A 22,495-nucleotide genomic window follows, 5' to 3' on the forward strand; every position below is an offset into this window, starting at 1 on the left:
CACAGTAGCGATATGTGCTTGCCATCCGTGAGGTATGATCTCTTATACTATCCCTTCCTGGAAGGTCTTCCTGCACTTTCCAGTGCTTGCGCATTGCCATGGGAATTAATTAAAAGGAGAACAGCGAACAGAACCGAGAGGTATCGTGGCCCTCCCCGCAGCGATTGTTGGTTATCAACTTCCCAGTCAAGGCGTGTTATTATTAGCAAAAGAGTTATGACATCTGTCTAGAGGGCAAAATGCAAAGACATGGAAGAATGCTGTTCCTTCAAAAGGAATTGTCATGGTAATGTCGCTCTCATTTTCTCAACCATCGCACAAATTTGACCCTGTCTAATCAAATAACTAAGGCTGTTCTGTTTTGTTTTGGATGCTCCCTATTTTGAAGGCTATATAAACTAGTTTTCCTTCCAATCTTGATGGATAGGATGGGTGGTTTCAATCAGCCCCGTTTTCAACAGAACTGACCACTAACAAATTAAAACCCACCACAGCATGAATTTAGCTAACAGATTTCACGGACCATCTCTTCCGTTGGTGGCCTACTTCCAGTAAGTGACATATGGTTTGAAGAATTTTGTCAACCTTCTGAGTGGTGCAAACTAAACCTAGGGTTCCTCACTTTATATCTTGAATTCAACGTGACATATTTCTTTCTTGGTAATGAACTTTGCGACAGCCGATTCACAACTTGCTCAACACCTCAAAGATACTAAACTTCAATAACAACAAATAACACTATATCAATCGAGAATTACTTCCAAGAATGTAGGAGAACATGAAGTTTCCCTAATGGTCTGGATTTCGAATGAAAATTGTTCACGTGTTTTAACTTATTGGTAGTGTGCGGTTGTCGACAAATACAAATTGTTGATTTGCTTTGGAAACTCAAACATGAAAAGCAACGGAGTTCACTTGACAGTCAGAGAACCCTTTCGTTTAAATGAACTGACCTGTAGCGTAAACAGAAGCGCAGACAAAACTCAAAAGAAACAGTAATGCATAATAATGGTAATTCTGCCTGTCACGTGTTAAAAAAAGCCTGCAAAACGTGGTCCACATAGATGGCCGCTTTCATCATTGGAGAAGCACTCCAAAACCTAACGATCAAAAATGATCAATCTTTGCTTCGAAGAACCCTCGAATCTACCAGGCACTGCCCGCCATTCTACCGCAATGTTTTCCAGTCTGTATAGAAGTAATAATGGGGCGTCCGGGTCATTCGACAGAGTAATAAATGACTTTTGATTTCAGTCGACCATTTTGTGTTTAATCGAGGGTAAGAGGTTAACGATCGCTCGGAAATGTCTCATCGATTCCTCGTTTCTTTAACCTTCATTTTCTTTTTTCGTGAATCCTCGTTCAATAATTGCAATTTTCATGCCAAGGTGCTGAACCTACCGGGAGAGAACATTCGCCTTGTTACCTTTTCTGTCGGGCCAGTGTTTGGAGACTGGCCATTTTTTCTCATAAACCGCATTTCTCAATTTGATTTCCTCACAGAATCAATGATGTCTGCTTCCTTGGGAAAGCAGAAGTACGTACTTTCATCGTTGGAATGAACGCAATTTTTCTGCCCTCATTACCAGCACATGCAGACGCTAAACCATTTGTCCCCACGCCATAGCGACACTCCAGCGGCCTGGCAATGCTCGTCAATTATCCCCCCTGACTTAATTTCATCTTAACCTTTTATCACCAGGCGTGCCTTCGTAGACATTCCGATGTAATTACAGAGTGAACTCTATTTGCAATTATCACTGGAGGTTTGTCGGTGGTTTTCGTTTCAAACTCTTTGGTTGTGCCCGTGAGCATTTTGGTTCGAACTTCTGCCTAACATTTAGGATTTTGCAAAGGCTGGTAAACGTATGACTTAAAAAAGCTCTTTTTTTGATGGTTCCAATTTCTCTCCTCTGTTGGCTGCTAGTTTGGTAAATTTAAACGATTCCAAACTGCAACAGAAAAACAACAGAAAAAACAGTTTATGACTTGGGCTGAACTTCCCTGTCTTATAGATTTGATAGTGGGTGCGGTGCTGATATAAGAGTTGTACATGCCTTATAGGTTTGTGTAGGTCAGTACACCAAGGCCCTTAGCTTAACTTCGCCTACCTGCATGCACACACTAGCTTTTATGGACATCCGATCATTACTGGACATACTTGCAAGGTATGTGAAACGACAACAAGCAGATCTGGCTAGGGCCCTATTTCTAAAATCAGTTAAATAATTAGTGAATCTGTACGGTACTGCAGCGTGGACACAAACAGTAGAGCTAGAGGTTTCATAGAGATCATACATAATGTATAACTTGTGGCAATTCTTGTCCGTATTGGAAAGTTAACGTATTTTAATGCCCTGGAAAAGCAGGAGCATCTACCTAGTTCAATTAACATGTTTAATGAGGCTCAAACCCAATTACAGATTGGTGTAGATTTTAAGCCACATCGATGAGGGTGTAATTAGGCGGAATATTACATTCTCGGTTCTCCCACCTGCGCTAATGAAAGTTGTTTACACTTTCAAAGAAATTTGTGGCATTTAAGTCACGAATTGCACTACGAAGTGACCTCCAATTTCAAATCAATTTTCGCCAAATCATTTCTTCCAAACTGTTTGAAAGGGCTACGTGAAATTTAGCTGTGGGTGATGTCAGCGAAGGAAAGTAAACCTTATTCCGCCAAGGGAAACGACATTAACCACCCACTGCCTGAACACAGCAGTGGGTGGCAAGAATAACTGAATTCTGTTTATCCCTCCCGTTTAATATTGACCACATAACATCTATTCCTCTATTAAAAATTCCGTTTGCATTTGACTGTCGTATGTAGTTGCAAGAGAAAGCACATGGAGGACAATGCCTCACGCATACGCCGCGTTGCAAATTCCTTGATGGACGCAGGTTCTTAAAACGGCCACCAGCAGAAGTATTGATTCGACTTGTCGGTCAGTCGACGTGTCGGTCAGCATGTTTGCAACATTCAGTTAAGGATACTCCAAACGGCGACCAGAGCACTCAGACCAATTTGTCGAGTTATCGCCTCGGTTATCGACTCGTCCACTTCATTTTGCTCTTTGGTTTTGCACACCCTGTAAAAAGACGCTTACAGTTTAAAAACTTTTTATGCTCACTTTTTAAACCACGTTTCAACCACGACGTGTTCAGATATTTATATTAAAATGCCTTCTGAAATGTGTTTATATGTTAAACGGTTTTCAATAAGCTACACCTATATCATGGAAAAGCTTTTAGTATTTCAACATATTTCAACACATTCCTAAGCACATTTTAATGTAATTTATCTACACGTGTTAAATACTTTTGGAAAGTGGGTACTGAAAATGTGTTTGAACATCTTTACACCGCATTGTTGAAGGGTATATCCTCCAATCATTGGCCTTGTTTTCTCCACGAAAATAAGCCTCAAACGGCATTCAAAAACGTGCATCCGTAAGCTACCGACATGACAGTATTGTGACCACTGATCAATATTGATTCAAAATAAGTTCTGACATTTGCTGATATTAATTTTAGTCGGTAATCGCACGCGCCAACTGAGGTAAATGAAAGAACACACTGAATAGATGACATGATTGCATGGTTTCCATCTCGCACGATTTTAATTTAGCTGCTTCGAAGACAAAGTCCATACCTTTTACCTCTTTTGGTTTACTTGGACGAGAGTATTAAAAATCCACCTGCGTACCTGTCACCGACGAGACTAGCGTACTGTTGGAGAAATCTCGTGGGGCCGCTGAGAGCGACTTCCCCGTTGAGATTTTTTTGCCTTATCAACGGAAGCACGGAGAAGCCTACAATGACGCAATTCGGCACTTCACGTGGACACGGCAACATTAATGTCTTTTTTCGTGGGAAGTAATGTTATTAAGACAGCAGGGGATAGCATTACGTTCTCATAGCGATATAATTGACAAAACCTTTTACTGATAATCTTGTAATCCTCGTTAAAGTAAGCAACTTCCAAAAAAGAGCAACAGTGAGTTCAAAACAAAGAACAAGTTGTCACGTTTTGAAGTCATATGAACGCAAAGGCCCCGGTTACAAAAGAAGACAGAGGAACCACTAATTCTGAAAGCCAAACTTCGCCAAAGAAAAAGAAAAAAAAAAGGAAAAGTAAAGTAACAAACCAGACAAACATTCTTTCTTTTCGTGAGTGTCGTTAAATGGGAAAGTAGTTTCTTGTTACCTTTGGAGGGTAACGTGGGCTTCTGAGAAAAAACAACAACAGCCGGAACAGATTCTAAAAGAGCAAGAACATTTCCAAAGTCTGAAATTTAAAACTAAAATGATGGTGGAATGTATTTGGTTTTTCGAATATAATCACTAATTCCCAACTCTTTTTCACTTCATAAAAGAAAAACACAAAAACAGCTCATTTATCAGCGTAAAATTATTAACAAGGGTCTACAGGGCTCTTCGTTAAGCAGTTCCTTCCTATTGCTGTATTACGTAATAAACCAATTGTGAACTGCACTTTCTAGCTCTTTCAATATTCCTGGTTACCTCTTCGGTGATGGCAGTTGGGAAATTAAATTAAAAACCACTTTCTGGATTCAAACAATTGCAGTTTTTCTGTTAATTGGTGGAATGGTGTCAATTATATGCGCCCTTTAAAAGAGGTGCATGTTTGTCATTTCGATTAAGAACATAATTTGTAACTTGAGTGAATATTTAAATGAAAGACACATAAAAAGAAGAGAGAAAATTAGCATGAATTCAATTATTCGCATTCCACACAAAAGGTGTGAGGTCTTGCGTTATATTCTGCTTTCTATTCATTCTATGGTCTTTCAAAAGTTGAGAATGTTCGTTTATTTAGATTTTTTTTACCCTCGAGACCAAAGCTAAATTACTAGAGCGCTATCTCGCTATGCAAAGTGAAACTTTCTGATGTTTGTGCACAAACCTATGGAAAACGCGAAATTCAATACAGGTCTATGGTCAAAGGTAACACGATTTACCTCCATACACTGAATTTCTAATTAACTGTCTTTTTGAGACAGACTCAAATTCTATTGAAATGAATTATCAAAATCCCCTGGACACGAATTGGATAAAAAAGAGGATGATATTTTTAATTTCATACCGGATCGTGTAAAAACAAGTACACTGAAAACACCTTTGCTTATCGAGCCGGGTACTTCCCGCCAAAGGGCATTTTCCAAAGATCAGAGACCAATCTGATCGGCTTGATGGGCGTAATTGAGTGGAGATCTTGTTGCTAGTAAGTACACGACACTCTTTTCATTAAAGGAAACGGAACGTGAACGAAGACACGCTTGGAAGTCAATGCCTCAAGCAAACCCATTCTGCCTTGTCAAAGAGATTTCCCTAAGATATGTTGGCGTCATCCTGAGAAAATAAAATGGTATTTTACCAAAGCTCCCACATGCACAATTGCTTGAGGCACAATCACTCGATAACAAAGCACGCCTGCGAGTCTGCGTATGGCTGCGGTGATAGGGCTTACGTCACGCGCATTGCTCTCGAATGACCTAGGTCGCGCTTCATTTGAGCATGTGTGGCTGGAATAATGAACTGGCTCACTGGAACGGGGAACGGTAGATGGAATATTTGGCACATACAAGACTATAATTGTTTCAGATAATACATATCCCTGTGTTGTTGCGTAGCTTGAGGGAGGATTCTCGACAAAGTTAAAAGTCACGTACCAAACTCGTGCTTTGTTTCACGCACCGTCACTGTTTTCTGTAAATGAACTCGGAGTGCCCTTGGTATCAACCCTATACAGATTTCATTCAATGAATATCGGGTATTGATTAAATGTCTACTGTCATCACACAAATCCAAGGAATGGAGGGATTGCACTTCACTTTTTTGAATAGTTCCTCACCATGATAAAGGAACTATTACCGAGTACCAACTAAACGGGGTCTATTAGGTAGCGTCAAAATCACTTGGCTGAGACTGAAATCTTGGTCGCTTCTACGGGGACTGACTGGCGGTAACTACCATAGACTCGTGCATAATTTCAGGCCGCAGCCAACTGATTTGGACACGTCTTAAGAAGCAATCCTGCTGTGGTATCCCGCTCGCGAGCAAGCCAGATGAGCGGGTATACCTGTCTTTTAGACTTATGGCGTGTCTTGAGTGTCCGAAATGCACGTGCTATATAAATGTTTTTTTTTTCTACAGGGCCTCCAACAGGCTCGCTAGCGTGACAACTCCTCCAATTATTCTATGGGTTTTACCATTAACCTCCTAGAGTATTTGGCTGTTTGTAGGGTTGACATTAATACAAACGTTCATAATGTTAATATTGGTTACTTTGCCACCTGAAAATCCGTCATACGTATCAGCAACATTTCTAAGGCGACTTAAGAAAGCCGTTTTACCAACGAGAAAAGCTCGATGGGAGACTACATGGAGTGGTTTTCAGTCCGTGGGCAACCAAAATTCTTCGAAAAAGTCTCAAGACCAATCTACTTCGTATCTATATAACGCAGGCGTCGCTAGAAGCTCATACATCGTCGATATATTACGGTAATCTGACCTTAATTCCTCAAAGACGACTTACACCCCACTCTCCTAATTCTTGATCACTTGTGAATTATAGCATATTATAATAAAAGTCATATATATATATATTATATCAAAAATACCCAAAGAGGCCTTGAGACCAATTTCTCTGGTCACAAACAAAGAGGCACTGAAACATATCAATGCCGTACCTGTGTAATGTCTAGTAAACTCACAAGTACCATCTCTGCACGCCCACGGTTGCTCTGTTTATATGACACTCTTCCATAATGTCTCAGTCCTGAACGAAATCAGAATTTCCAACTGTACCCCAATAACTGAAAAGACATCAGTTGTTTCGATATGCAAGGTCTGTTCAATATATATGGAACGCAGAACACTTTAAGTAGGAGGGTGAAACCACAAGGAAATTGACTGTGCCACATAATTGGAAAGAAATGAAAGTTGTGTTTCCGACCACGTTATGCCCACAATGAGCTGGCATGACATAAATGCCAAGCATAAGGAGTAAACTTGAGTTTAAACCAGAAATATATCAATTTGAGATGTGGCAGTGGGTTGTGAGGACTGGAAATAGAACCTAATACCGTAGAGTCAACATGCTACACCCACTGCAAGGTATCAAATGTAACTTAAAAATCACCACATCATTGTCTCGGGTATACCATAGAGCAAAACGCACTCTTGCGTTGCCAATGGATGCATTAGCGATAGCTGGGTGATCACGCAAAGATGTCATCTGATAAGATGGACAGTGGTGGGTCTCTTCAAAAGCGATTAGCTTTAGTGTATGCTTGACCTGTTGCTATTACATGCAATAAAATGTTACAGCTTGATTCGGCAGGTGTAGGTAGAAAAATGCTCGGTCTTTTGGCACAATTAATCAAATAGTTGTGATCTAGTTGAGTTAGTAAATTCATACTTCGATTTGGGGATATCAGGCGATTCTCATGTCATGCACATACAAACCCAAATGTGTGTCCTACTGGATGGAATTGGATGTGTCAGCGAGCAAGACCAGCGAGCATGTTTCCGACACAATTTGTATATGACACGACAAGGTAGAGGAGGACATGGTTACACGATTTAGGGAAAAGGTAATGGGCTTTGTGTGCAGTCGGGAGCCAAAGAACATGATTTAAAGCACAGAGGAGAGACTTAAAGATGACAATTTGCAAATAAAACTTTGTACAATAAAACTGCATTCTGAAAACCCTGAAGATGTAGAAGTAAAACTATAGTCCTTCAAAACCTGAACAAATGCAGGATCCTTTTCTGCTGCAGCCAATAACAATTACTCTAAAACATGAACACGATATATCTATCACAGACAAAATTCACATTGAAAAGGCAGTCGCTGTGAATATCTCTTGTGTTATTTTGATAAAGCAACAAATGTGGCTTTAGGAAATTTGACTCAAACCTCCACTGTTTGCCTATGAGCGTGAATTCGAAAGCTCTGCCAGATTTAACCTCTTCTTCAAGAGCAAATACAAATCCCCTATTAGGAAGTCTCAGTAAAGTGTGCCAGAAACTGTAGTGTTATAAAAGAATTATGTTAGGAAAGCAAAGAAGGACTTGAGTGGGGAGGGTTGGCGCCAAACGTGAGCGGATTCTATGATATCAGTTGCAAGTACTTATGACCAGAATAAAAATGAGGAAACCTTTTCCCTATCAGCAGAAATGTGTGTTAAAGGTAAGGACCTGACATAGTCTATTTCTCGAAATATGGTTTCCGAGATGGAGAAATTTCGTTCACGTACCCTTATGAAACTACAGCACAGTCGCTGCATTTGAACTCGTCTACTCAACAACAAAATTCTCTCATGTATTCTTCTGACTGCAGCATGAAAATCGTCCTGGTGTCGGAAGGAGTAGAGTCCAAAATTTTCAATTTGTTTTGCAATGAAACATCGGAAACAACAGCGACTACACTTCCTCAAGATGCTAATTAACGATACACAGACTTAAACCTGACTAAACGGAGAAACTGACCGAACTATGGCTTCAAACGCTTCAGCTAAATGCCAAACGACACAGCCCAAAGTGTCTGCTTTGCTTGCCACTATTAAGGAAGGATCAAGTTGATGATGTGATGTAGCGCATGTCTTGTGACGAGACAAGCTTCTCTCGGCAATCGTGTAGACATCACTTTCACGCCTGCTGTGTTACCGTAAGCAGCTGCCTTTATTGCGGTAAGATGCAACCGGGGCATTCATCAGCTATGGGTTCGTGGTTTTCTAGGGAGGGTATTCAAAGAAATTTTGTTCTTTTATATACTTCTGTACATTCTGAGCTGGACGGACACAAAGCCTTGAGCTGAGGGAAGGGTGTGTCATCCCTAGCCCTGTTCTACTATCCATCACTATTCCGCCTGTATGTAGATGCAGTTGAAATATTTCAAAGGGGACGACTCCTTACATCTATATTTTGAATTTCTCGGAAAAGGAAAATTCTCTTCCCTCTTGTGGGCGAGCAATCAATCTCCTAGTTACACGTCATCACTACGTGATAGCCGTTAAGATTGCCACGCCCTTTTCCCTTAATTTGACGCAGTGAGACGCTGTAGACAGCAGCAGCGCTGCCGCTTGAAACTAAATATTTAGTCTGTTTTGTCCACGAACGTTTCAGCTGTACGTTTATCGTGGAATTAAGAACATCTCGCTACACAAAATATATCATTGGTCCTGATTGGCTATTGGTTGTTTGTGCTTATGGTAGAAAGTTATTAAGGAATGCTTTCCGCTTAGCAGTTTTGTGAAAATAAGCACAGGACGGGCAGTCAACAAACCGTTGTCAAAAGGAGGGTTTCGATAATAGAGGAGTCGGTTCTTGACTTGGTAACCATGTGTGACTGAGCAGGGGACCAGCTATAATGTATTACTTCCTTGGCATGTGAGATGCACCCCGACGAGAGAAATAATTTATAACTGACGAGTGATAACCATTAAGCGTGTCATCCTCAAGGATGAGGAAACCGATGATCCAGACCACGGTCAAATTCGACATGCAACACCAATGAAGAATCTTGATTTATTCATCTTTTAGCATTAATTATTTGAAACCACCACCTACCCGGTATCCTTTCTCGTCCTCACAAATAACATTCATAATGTGGACGCATATGTAGTCACGCAACGAGGAAAACAATGACGTTTATAAGACAGTTGGAAACCGTTTAACCTGTATGATAAATTACGCACAAATCAATACGTTTTTATCCATTTAATATCTAACGACGAAAGCTAAGGTTAAAAACATCACCAAACCGATGCCAGTGTGTCTCAATTTTACCACAAGAAGAAGTAGACTGAAAATGCGCAAGACCATACATTACTTCTGTTATAAAGTCTTCATAAACTTGAGAAAAAAAAGGTCATCTGAGTATGGCCCATGTGATATTGCAGGTTACTTTGACGGACCGCAGATTTCGGCGAGGTTAAATCAAAGGTGGAATTCAGTGAATCCCTAAGTGTAACTTCCAATGTCATACACAGTAGTTAATATGTATGTAGGCATGCAGTCTCCGAATCTCCGAAAGACTCAACGGTGCCACTTATTGTGTTTGTAATCCGTCTGTTAGTTTGTCTTTTTAATCTTATATGTCTCTATTATTTATGAAGGATTGAATCGTTCACATTTCACCTGTCAGCGTCATTATGGAGACAAAAATAAGAACATGCCAATAAACAAACAATAAAAAGAATAAAGAAAAACTCAAAATGCTTTCATTTTTTACTGCTCAGTGGAACAAATTAAATTATCAACTCCATATTATTTACGACAGTTTCAATCGCAACTGAAGTATTTTATCTTATGCAAGATAAATTGCGTCAGTAAACAACGTCAAATATTATCTCCGCCCGAAAGACTTTGCGAAAAATACATTATAATCAGAATATCGGTTCGAATGCCTTCCCTTTATTCTTTTCACTGCTCAGGTGCTTATTAAATTATCTACTCCAGAGCAATTTTTCCACTCTCCGTGGAGAGGACTGCGATCCCTTGCTGTTCGTTTGGAACGTCGCAACACCTGTTCTCAGTTTAGAATACAATTTTTGCTTCGTCTCAGTACGGTAGATATATAATACCCGAGTAATGTGCTGGTGTGGTGACATTTTTTGTTTATAAAAAAGGGACAAAGGGAAAGATGTGTAATGGTACCCAAAATAAATGCAGAAAAACAAACTAGTATTGCTCTTGTTACCGGTATTTGAGAAACCACTAAACCATGTTAGGCGTTGGGCTTTGATAGACAGACCATCACTGTATACAATTATCAAAAGCCCCACAAGTCCTCCAAAGTCCATCTCAAGTCACATCATGAGATCTTCAAATTAACTGTGTTAAAATCTTCTCTTAGCCCTTCAAGGGTGAAGCCAGTGCGTAATTTTCACGGGGTGGGGACAGATTTTTGAAATGGGCCAAAGAGCTTGGATATTTCTTTAACAATTTTAGATTTGTATTTGTTTTGCACCAAATATGGACGGACCTTAATCTGACTATTGCTTACCTATTCTTCGCTCAAAAGCGTCATAACATTCCCCTAGCTTTACGGCGCATTAAAGCATACCCCCACACAAAATATAACCAGAAGAAATACTTTGAAAATTCGCCCGACTCAACAAAATCCGCGGTGCAGAATCAACATCGTGCGAAAGTCCACTGGATGGATTCCCTGTGATTAAACACGGCAGCCGTTGCGGTTAGCGCTTTAATTTTGAACTGTTTTTACATAACATTTTTATTTTTTAGTCTTCCAACGAGTACTTCTTTAGCCGACAGCGATTTTTTTTTAGTAAACGGCTGCAGGAGACCAAAGGTTTCAGCCTATATGTGGCAGACTGTGCAGGGTTGATGAAGACCCACCGATTCCTGATCAGGAATTGAAGTATTCTAATGGTCAAAGAACACTTAAACCTGTTTCTTTTCAACTGAATTACAAAGTGAAAGCAAAATGCTGGGCAAACGGTCAAGAATCCGTTTCCACAGAATTGGTTGCCAGTGTTCATCATTCGTTGAGTGTCAAATAGCACTCCGTCGCATGGCAAAGCCTTTTAGCACTAGCAATCAACGGAAATACAGTGACAGATCGTCCAGCCTTTTAAGACTACGGATGATGCACATCATATACAACAATAAATGTGGCCAGTTCGACTCTTAGCATCACACACCATCAGATGCGTTCAACACCTACATATTAAGACACACGCACAAAGCGAGAACGATCTTACCGTTTGCTGTGTAATCAGGCGATTTTGCAGCTCCCAGATTAGTTAGTGTGTTCCAGCAAGTGTCGTGGCTAGCCACTCGTGGAAACTTTATAACCAAGCCGTGGGTCGGCGCTGTCATTTCCGCCGTGCAGTTAGTGTCAAATCTGGTGTATAAAAGCGAGGGGTAAGACAATCGGGACACCATCTACGTGTTTAAACCCATTGTTTTACGGTGATTGGAACAGTACAGTATGCGGGTATTGGGCGATCTGGTTGTTTTCTCCCAATTGAGACATTCTCATCATAGGAAATCCTCCCTCCGGGAAGATTTACCAGCTCCTCCACACTAGAAGATTAGTGTGGGTTGATTTGTTTTCACACTAGCAGCCAACGGCGGGGATTTGACGGTTTATGCGACCGCAATTTACGGGGAATCTCCGTAACTCGTAGAAAAAGGCACTATGCATATGATGTATGGCCGCACAGTTGTAATGTCGACCATGTCCTTATTCATCATCGCATCATTTGTGGATCGTTAGTCATCGTTGTTAATACCTAAATGTTTTAGAATTAACTGTAGCCTGTTCCCCTTGCATCCTTCGTAACCTGTCAAATAAGCTGAAATCTGACGGTGTTTCTGTGCATTATAAGTTCCCAATTGGGTTGCGCTGACAAACTTTTGCTCCGAATCTACATTCAAGTGAATTGGGTTAATGCATGTGGTGAAGTCACGTCATAAATGAAAGTCAGAATGAAAACAACCTTGGATAAGTTTTCATTTCATGGACACCTTGCTGGTAAATTGGCTCAACGTATGTGCGAGAAACGGTCTACCCCAAGTAGAACCATTCAACGCGTGCGATAACGAAACAACTTCATTGCATGAAGCAGACTTTAAATCAGAAAGCAGCGCGCGGTTATCCCTCTGATGCATTCAGCGCCAGCGGCCTGCAAATATTGACTTCATCAATTCCTAACAAGTATAGAACAAGGAATCTCTCTGTTTCTCTGTGATTGAATTTATTTTACCTTGAGCCTACGGCTAAATAAGCAATATATCATGCTGGCGTAGGCCAAATCTATCTTTTAATAGGAACACTCAACACTTGCATCGGTTAGCCTTGGGAATGAAGTCACTTCTATAAACGTAATCGGTACTTTTATTTTGTCTGTTAGATCTAGGCTATGTCTCTAACATTAAGGCCTCTGTGGCTTTCAATTTCCCCAATATAGTTTTTAATCAGAAAGTCACGAGTAGGTTAGTTCAAATCTGTGGCCAGGATCAACACCACAACTATATATCTCGCCCTAGGGTTACCTAGTAAATCTCATGGATCCTAACACAATTGATGAGTCAAACCTCTAAATCGACACACTGATGAGGCCTCCTTGATCTGGAATCATTGCAAACCGGTTTTTCATAATGTTAGTGGTTGGGACCCACGGACATTGAAGAGGTCATTGAAAGCCGCCGGTGGCCATCTTACCCTGCCGAATACATAGACATTACAATGGCTTGCGAAACATCGTTAACTAAATCGTTCGTGGCATCACTGTAGTTGCAATGGCAAGCCAGCCAATGCATCGCCTGTGTAATCGTCACGGTGAAATGACCAACGGTGGCTTCAGTCGGTGCAAAGACATTGCGAGTATGACATCCGTATCGGGACCTGGCGTCTTCCCTGGATGGACCATCTTCATGTCTGAAGTTCTGTTGCTTCCTTATTAATTACGTCTCAACCATTCATGCGATGGAGAGTATTTCGGTGATCTCTAGTCACTAACACCTCATATTCAAGTTTTCAAGTGCTTTACTCGCTCGGCTGTCTCATCAAAGCATTTAATTTCATTTTTCCGTAGATTGGTACTGTGATATATTCGCCCACCTCCCAAGGCTGATACAGCCTCTCCAGACACCCTGTAGCTTTTATCAGTTCAGTTTTCATAGCTAAAATGAGAAATGTGCATAAAAACCTTCTGTCGCTGTGATTTCTATTTTTTGTTTTCTGGAATTTAAAACATGTTTCTCTAGTGGCCCTTGTGTCAGCAAGGAAAGGCCCCTCTCTTTCTACCTCTCCGCCACACTCTTTATCCTTGAGCAACAAAATCAACTAGGTCAGCAGTGCCATGGTAACAAACATCAGAGCTCGCAAATATAATAATCATAATCAAAGAAATCTGTTAAATGGGGTGATGCCCAATTAATTTGGGTTCCAAACCCCATTTTCAGTTTTTTTAAATGCGACTTAAAATAATTCAAATACAATTTACTACACAATTTTAATCATTCTGGACTTGAATTGGCATGGGTTTGGAATGAACAATTATTTTGTTCCTGTTATTTGTTAACTGTCATGTTTCGTCAAATAAAAACTTAACCTCATTTTCAAATTTGAAACAACCAACACAGTCCATTAAAGGTCTCCACGTGCTTTAAAGAAAGAACTTTATGATAGTGATGTTTGGTTTAAGCAATGAAAAAATGACGTATTTTACTTCAATATAGTTCATTATACAAAAGCCAACGCGGCGTGCACTTAGCTCCATTACATGCAACATCAACCCTACTTTAATTAAAAATTGATGTTTTGTTTGCAGAAGCTCTGGTCTTAATGAAGAATCGGTCTTAAAGTCCAGAAGTACAAATCTGATGGCTTCGAATAGAAAGTGGTAATGTCAGGTAATATGATTGAATGGTTCGTGGCAAAATGCATCGATCAAAAAGCAATGATTTAGTAGTCCAGCAGACTGCAGACGGTGGCACGGATAGCCGCTCGTGGAATTGCAGCATTCATTGCTGACCGTTCTTCATTAGGCTCTCTCTCCCTGTTTTTGTGTGAGACACGATTCACTTAATCATGGAAACATACTCCGGGCCAGTGCCTGTTTTCATTACAAAAACTGTGGTGTTAAATTTGAGTTCATTTAAAACTCTGGGTGTTATCAGAGTTCTACACCCAGTCTGTTGTGGCCCTCTGATAACATCCTGGGTTTTGAATAACAACCATTGTTTTTGCATCTATTCCAGACACTGTATGTGCATAGTTAAAATATTTTGTAGTCCAAAGCCTATACAGAGGGTACACAAAAATTCACATTTAAAAGATCACGTCTTAATGTATAAAAAAACAAAACCAATATCGTTTAAAAATATGTGAATCATTTTTATGTGTCAAACATGCAAGTGAAGATTTTATATTCCACTGAAAGGTAACCCAATATTGACTGTAAAGAGAACTAAATGTTCCAAGGTATCCAATTAACTTTCTACATACAGCGTTGGTCGAGACTTCAAGCATTGCATTCACAAAATATGCCCCTTTTTAAAAAATAAATCGGAAGAGTCTCTATTTCTAGATTTTAATTAATTTCTTATTATTGTTTAACCACGTTGCCATGCAAATGTCTAACACTGACGTCCCGTTTCCCTGATTGTGAAATAATAACAGGAATTTTGTAGTGCCTGACGATCATAGTATTATGTTCAGTTTTAGTTGAATAAAAACAGGCATGATAATTATAATAACATTAGAGTGCAGTCTGTAGATTAATTCTGCCTCAAGACATTGACTGCAAATCTGTAAACTATGATCCACATTTTTGGTCATATTAGTGAAAGAACACGCTTATGGAATACAATAGTGCGTGCTCAGCATATCTCAAATTTGGTTTAATAGTAACTGGGTTAATTTAAAACTGGCCATGTAGTTTTAGCCAGGCACAGCAAGTCCTTGCGTGAGGAACTGTTCGCAACTTTAGTAGATGGGGCGTACATATATGCTTCTCTCCCACATGATCTCCTACCCACTTCCCTTGCAAGATTGCATCAGTCTTAATACTAACCAATGTGAATCAAATCTCATGCGAAGTTCTTTGTTTCCTGAAAGTGTCCTTTACAATGTGTGTTTGTTTTATTTATTTTGTGTGCCGTCGTACAATTCCTTTCTCGTCATTAGAGGGTGGTGATAAATGGTAAATGTAGAAACTCATGCCTGTTTTAAGTCGTGTTTCTGGCGATGACTGTCAGACATACAGTTTTGAATCTCTTTGCCAGGTTAATAACCCCGAAAATGGCGAGGTCAATTCTTCCATGGAGAACCTGACAAATGCAGTGATTCCTTGCTGCTTAGTACACGATCCATTTTAAACGATTTTTTCCCCTCAGTTTTTCTATTAGGACGGGAGTTCCAGTGATGGAGTTGTACTTGCTCACATATGGCGTGCAAAGTTAACATTTAATACGCGTATACAGATATCTTTATTCCTTGACCTGCCAAGTTAACATTTATTCCCGGTATCAGGAATAGAGATATCTCTATTCGGAATAGAGATGTATCTACTAGGAACGGAGATGTATCTACTAGGAATGGAGGTGTATCTACTAGAAATAGACAAATCTCTATTAGGAATAGTAATGTGTCTATGAGGAATAGAGATACCTCTATTAGGAATAGTGATATCTGTAGGCCTATACGCAGAATAAATTTGCACGTTATACTCAAAGGAAGCGAGATAATTCACCCTCCAAAAGAAGTGCTCGCCACATCAACGTCCATACATGAGTGTCCCAATACTTGTATTATGAACGAGTCACAAGGCAATGTGTTGGTTTTGGCTGGGGCTTGAGGAACGAGACGGCGATCAAGTCGGGAATTACGTTTTTTGAGCTTATTGTTTTTTTCTGTTTCTATTACTTTGTCTTTTTTGTTGGAGGAACGTCTGTGTGTTTTAACAAGCTGCGTCCGGCGCCAATGCGTTTGGTGTAATGGCCTGTAAAGTCTGAACGAATTTAACACAGCCTTGGAAATGATATATTAACTCATTCTGCATCAGCTTCAGTTAGTGAAAAGCTCGTAAACATCTCCCTCCATGAATATGAAAGAGCTGGAAATGACCATTTCTATACGCCCATTAAGTTTAATTGGCATTAGCAAAGAGTGCCCGTGTGTTCAATTTCACCATCAGGGTTCACTTAAAGGGAGTTTAATTCTCGACGTGTGAAATCCGTGAGCAAACATAGCATGATAATTTAATCCACCTGATTCGAACTATCTACAACACCCGATTTAGTTGCTTAATAAACAAAACTTTATTCAATTATGAAGCCCAAATTCCATATAACTATGTTAAAATGCGTTTAAAATAAGACACTAATCAACGTGGTTGGGCCAAAGACATTCAATGGCACCTCAGGCAGCCACTGTTTGACCCCAACCCACGTCTACCTACGGATCACAAAGCAGAGATCATAAGAGGCGATGCTTTGTGAATGGAAGAAAGACGGAGAATCCGCAGAATTCGAAGCCCTCTTGGCACAGGGTTGAATCAACAAAAAACCTTACTCACATATCGCCCAGGCCGGGAGTGGAACCCAGGACCACCGTGGTGAGGGCGAGAGACGTGTGCTTCACTCGATACCCATTCGTGTTTCCGAATAACAAATATTGCGTATGCCATTACACTAAGAATAAATACGACATAATTTTGAAAATTCTTGCCATACTCTATCTAGATAAAGCATTCCATACAAAGTTAAAGAAATATGTATTCCTTGAAGCAAAAATGAAATGACGAGAAAGAATAATAAAGCTCACCTTCCACAACTTCCTTGTGTCAACATTTCGGAAATTCATGCCATTTTTTTCTCAGAGTGCATTATCTATGTCATTGCCTGGAGGATTCTCAAAGAGGGAGCACTGGACTCAGTCTCACCACGAAGTGCACTGCTATTAATTACAAGGGTAAACAAATTTGCCTACAGAGGATGCCAGCGGTTATGACTTCTGTCAAGGCTTCTGGAATCATGGAAACTAGGGCAAACCTTTTAGCTCTGGAGAAAATTCCAAACGAACACCTACTTCGGCACTCTCTGTCGGCTTTTGCCAGGTATAATGGACATTTCCGCGTTCAGCGTGATGATGCACAAGGTTAGGATAAGTCTGGACGGCCAATCAACGTGTTTAATTCTAGTGTCCTGATAGGCAAGGAATCATCACTTCATAAAGCTTTAATGAAGATCCAGAAACACACCGGGAGATGTTTTGCTGGACGGTGCATGCCTTTCTCAATTATCTTTTGAATTCCATCAAAATTACGTTATTTTTCTATGCATTAACATTGTGAGGTTGTATTGTGTATAGCATTAATATTTTAGAATACATAATTAAATTGCTTGAAAATCGGTTGGATTTCGGCAGTATTTATCGTTGTAATGGTCAGGTTAACACAAGTCCATATCAAAGTGTATTTTAACAGGGATTCAATTTAATAGAAAATGTTTTTGAGTGGCCATTGGACTACAAACACTCAGGCTCTCTTTTGGTTCACACCTGAACGTACCAACTGTTCAGATGTGGTTATCCTTTACTGTAAACCTATGCATTTCTACTTAGGAATTAGGAGCTTCATGGAACCATTTGAATTAAGCCGCATTTTGGAAACACCCTATCAAGTATAAGACATTAGGTGGTGAGTGGGATTTTTTGAGCACGACTTTTGCTCCGGAATGCAGGTCGCTATATGAGTCCAGTGCTAATAAAGGGTGCGTGGGTATGGGTACTATGTCGGACTTTGAAATGAATGTCATTCACAGATCGAAATTCCTACAGCGTTTCTTGAATAACATTTAAGACCAAAGGGACGAAGATGCTCACATGACTCATCTCCAGGGTAGAAAGCCCATCTCAAGGCAACTACAGAAATTTACTTAACGTAGCAGTTTTGCAAGATATTGACGTTTGTTTTCAGCGCCGTTTCGCCTGTTGTCTTAACTTCTTGCATTATTTGTCCTATGAGTTGCTGTACAATTTTGATCGGCTATAAGCATCCGGAATATCTCCGGAAACCTGTTTCTAGATGCTCCTACTGACGCAAAACGAAAGTTGCGTTGGCGGAGTTTTGTTTGAAATCCCTAAAAGATCGACTAGATGACCGCGTTATCAACGACACTCTGGAACAGATCGAGGGTTCACTCGCAGTTCCACTGGAAAACTTCTTTTTCAAGCTATTTCAATCTCAGTTAAGAGTTATTTTCACTCTAAAAGGTCAATTTTCTAGTTCCAATCTTTCAGAGTTAAAAAGCACACTGTATCCCTCTCTCCGTTTCTTTTGGAATAATAATGTAAATCATCTGGCTCTTGGAAGTCATCAACACCGTCCACATTCATAGGCTGGGACGGGGACTATTTACAAACGCTGCAAATATGCTGCAGCGCAAATAGCAATTGTGGATAATACTTAAGATGTTAATTTAAGATGAGCCCATAAGCTTCACCATCTAGGACAGACGGGACGTGCCGAGAGGTTCCCTGAAACATATACAGTTAAATGGAATAAAAACTACTATTCAAGAGGTGAATATGACTTGTTGAATCTTTAAAGCACCTTAACTTTCAGAAGAGTGATCCTCTATGAATGACGTAAAATGAGAAAGATCAAGACGTTTTGATGAATAAGAGATGCAAGATAGTTTAGAAAAAGACAGGACATCTGGAAATCACGTCCATCGGTGATACTCTTTCATGCGTCATTAGGTTTTTCAAAGATGATGTAATACAAGATGTTTAAAGTACTTTTTCTAGCGAAATTCCGTCCGCCGAAGGTATGCGTATCTGACCCCTGGAGTGTTAACGATTTTGAGATACTGAAGGAAAGAAATCGAACAAGCATTGTTTGTAAAACAAATGCTAATTTCTCATTTCTAAGCAGATTAATTTAAACAGCTTGCCCTGTATGTTGGATTAATGCTAATATATGCAGTAATTATATGAATATGCTCTTAAACTCAGTCTTGCATCTAACCCCGCTCGTATTTTGCTGTGTACATATGGAAGTAAAACAACCTGCCTTGAATTCAAACATGCTTATGTACAGGTGTCGTGAGTATCCCCCGGCAAGATGATAGCATCATGTTCAGAAGGACAGAACTCAAGCCTTTTCGTCTTGCATCGATTCGCTCTTTTTCTCCATTTCTCGATATCGCACATCGAAGAGCGACGCTTCACCTTCAATAGATAACTGTAATTTCCCACTCAAGACTCGAGGGGTAGTAGGCTTTTGTTGCAAGGCAAATGCCACTTTTCCTTGGGCAGTGTTGGGTAAAAAAGTGGGAAGGGGAGCCGTTCGGAAGGCGCGATGGATAAGTGGTCCTTCAAACGCAATCCGGCGCCACTCGACGAGTGGCAAAGATACAAATGAAGTACGTGTCCGAAATATTTCCATGGTTACTGCATTAAAGTGTGTTTACTGGGGGATTTAGTTCAGCTCCTGGTATCTTCTTTGTGAATAGCTGTCTGAAGAAAACATATTTTTCTTGGGGTGAAGCAGTAATACGAAGGGGAAACTGTAACAAACATGTGGCACAAAAGCAAAAAAAAAAAAAGTGAGAAATAATGGTCAAACAATCCCAAAAGTAATGGCTTATTAGAAAAAAGTCCCCAACCTCTATGATACCCCACATTGGCCAATATGTCACATATAATGCATATTATATGCAATATATCATTTTTTCGCCAATTACAAACTCATCAGGTCAGGTCATAAATATTTCAAAGTGCAGCATATGTGGGACATGCATGACATAAAAGCGCAATGATCTCTTTCCATTAAGCCCGGTTTCTTTCATAATGTAGCAAGCCTCTCCCTTGTTGCAGTTTCGACCTATCATGCTTCGACATCTTTCTGCAAGGTCGGTTCATTTCCAGCCTTCCTTCTTGATTTCAGGTGGTGCCTATTACGAATCGACACTTTACCAGCGTCAGCCAATTACGCGCCCTTTGTAAACTGCCGTGCAGAGAAACGCCGTCAAATTTATACTTGATCTTGCCGCTTATAGAAAAGCAACAGACAATGTAGGAATCCCGGCTGGCCGCTTTCTGTAGTCAGTGCATACCCTTCCAATTAATTGCCTTCTTTTGATGTTTTTCACCTTTTGAGTTTTGTATTTTCTTTTGTCTTTACATCTGAATAGAAGGAATCTTATTAAAAGACTCTGCAATTCTTGTTTTTAATTTTTATTTGATAAAAACTAAGGCGAACATCTATATTTCAGAAGATCATCGATAAAAGCTAAAAACCTAAACTCTTCGAAAGTCAAAATGAACAAGACCACCCTTTGAAACAAACAAAATCCATTTAAACGAACTGCATTCCGATTGGTTAGACTAAAGGCCAGTATGGTCTCCCGAAAGACAACAGAACCCATCCTTCGTTTAAAAGTTCAAAGAAAAACGTTTTGATCCTTGACTCTCCCAAGCAACTAGTATGACATGTTTCCACAACCATCAGACAAGAAGACAACTCTGTTTATCCTGTTTGGGGCTTTGATAAATTCTTTCCTATCGCCTGATCATGACCTTGAAGTCGGCGTTAGCACGATAGACCTTTCGCTACTCACCCCCGACTTTTCCGATTGACGTGGGAATTCAAGAGTGACGCCGTCAAGATACTACGCATATTATGTATGATCGGATTACTAGATTGTAAGGTGTTGGACAGTGGGAATCAGCTTTTTGATGAGGTGTGTGAGATCAATTAATACATCAATTCATCGAGACCAGAGCTCTTCATTGCGGGATTCCTCTTGGGGAAACTTTGCACTTTTAGAACAGTCAATTTGACTTAGCGTTTTTTTCCTCACCTTTCACCTCTAGTGCCAATGTCCAATTGCCAGGCCAGGTTCACATTCTAGTTTAGGATTACACTCACTGTTTGATTTGATTTGAAATATTCCTCTGGTCTTTCCTTCCATCTCTACAACTGTAACAGCTTCTCATTGTCTCTTCTCTACAGATTTCTTCAGGCATGCAATCTATAGTTCCTGTGGCTTTCTTTTTTAAAGGAATTCCTGTTTTCGCTACCAGAAATAATAAACTCACATAGCCTAAAACCAATCGAGCTATTACTTCAATTCAAACTACATGTACTTCAAAAGCAGGGTCTGGTTTTTGATTTACAGTGTAATCATTTTCGCTGTAACCCCCAAATTCAATTAAGCACCAAAACCATAGCAAGATTCTTAAACAGCTAGAGACATTCATGAGTAGTGTTTAAATTTGACTAATGTTTCTTTGACGAAGACATTTAGATTAAATAATCTTGACTTACTCCAAGGATATATCCCAAAGATTTTGACACGCATAGGTAAAATTATTTTAATTTGTACATCTGGCGTGACCATAATTATAAACTTTCGGTCATAGGTAGAGTTTAGTCCATGTTATTTTCCCTGACCATGCTACTGGTATTGTTGATGATAATGTCAACTCCCCCGACCCTATAGCAAAGCCAAATGGGTATGATCACGAGCACCAAGTGGTTATGCGCATGCTACAGTCTTCTACAAGGACGTAAACGTTCTCCTCACGGACACAAACCCAAAACTTACAACTAATTACCACCTCGACGTCTATAGGAATTTTTGTTTATTTTCTCATGTCTCTATGGTAAACCAGAGGTTAGTGTTGTATACAGTATGCGACCAGGGTTTATAAACATCGTCTCTAAAGATGTAATCCGGTGTCCTTATATCCCAGAATGTAGAAAACGCTGATTTACGACGATGCCGCCGACAAGAAATTGTGTTCGTTTAACAAATTGCATGTGCGTGCATAAATCAGGGGCTTCTTGTTCACGGACATTAATGTGTACAGAGATGTTGTTTATGACTCTGGGACATTGTAGAGTTTTACTATGTTATGAGGAAGGAGTGTCTTACCCAGTGGGGGGAGGGAGCTTGCTCCTGAGGATTTTTTTTCATTTAT

At 40.0% G+C, this 22,495-nt stretch overlaps 1 long non-coding RNA gene across 2 annotated transcripts in view; it reads right to left on the reverse strand.

Annotated features, from left to right (window-relative positions):
• The window catches only part of LOC110983531 (uncharacterized), a 36,889-nt gene extending 24,990 nt beyond the window's left edge, over nt 1–11,899 (reverse strand). For both annotated transcript variants that reach the window (XR_002598732.2, XR_002598731.2), the window contains exon 1: nt 11,757–11,899. This is a non-coding gene — a long non-coding RNA (uncharacterized LOC110983531). The remainder of the gene's footprint in view (nt 1–11,756) is intronic.
• Nucleotides 11,900–22,495: the final 10,596 nt, after the last annotated feature.

This window comes from Acanthaster planci, linkage group LG10 (genome assembly GCF_054643075.1).
Source record: "Acanthaster planci isolate LZ-2023a linkage group LG10, COTS_SCS, whole genome shotgun sequence".
NCBI lineage: Eukaryota > Metazoa > Echinodermata > Asteroidea > Valvatida > Acanthasteridae > Acanthaster > Acanthaster planci.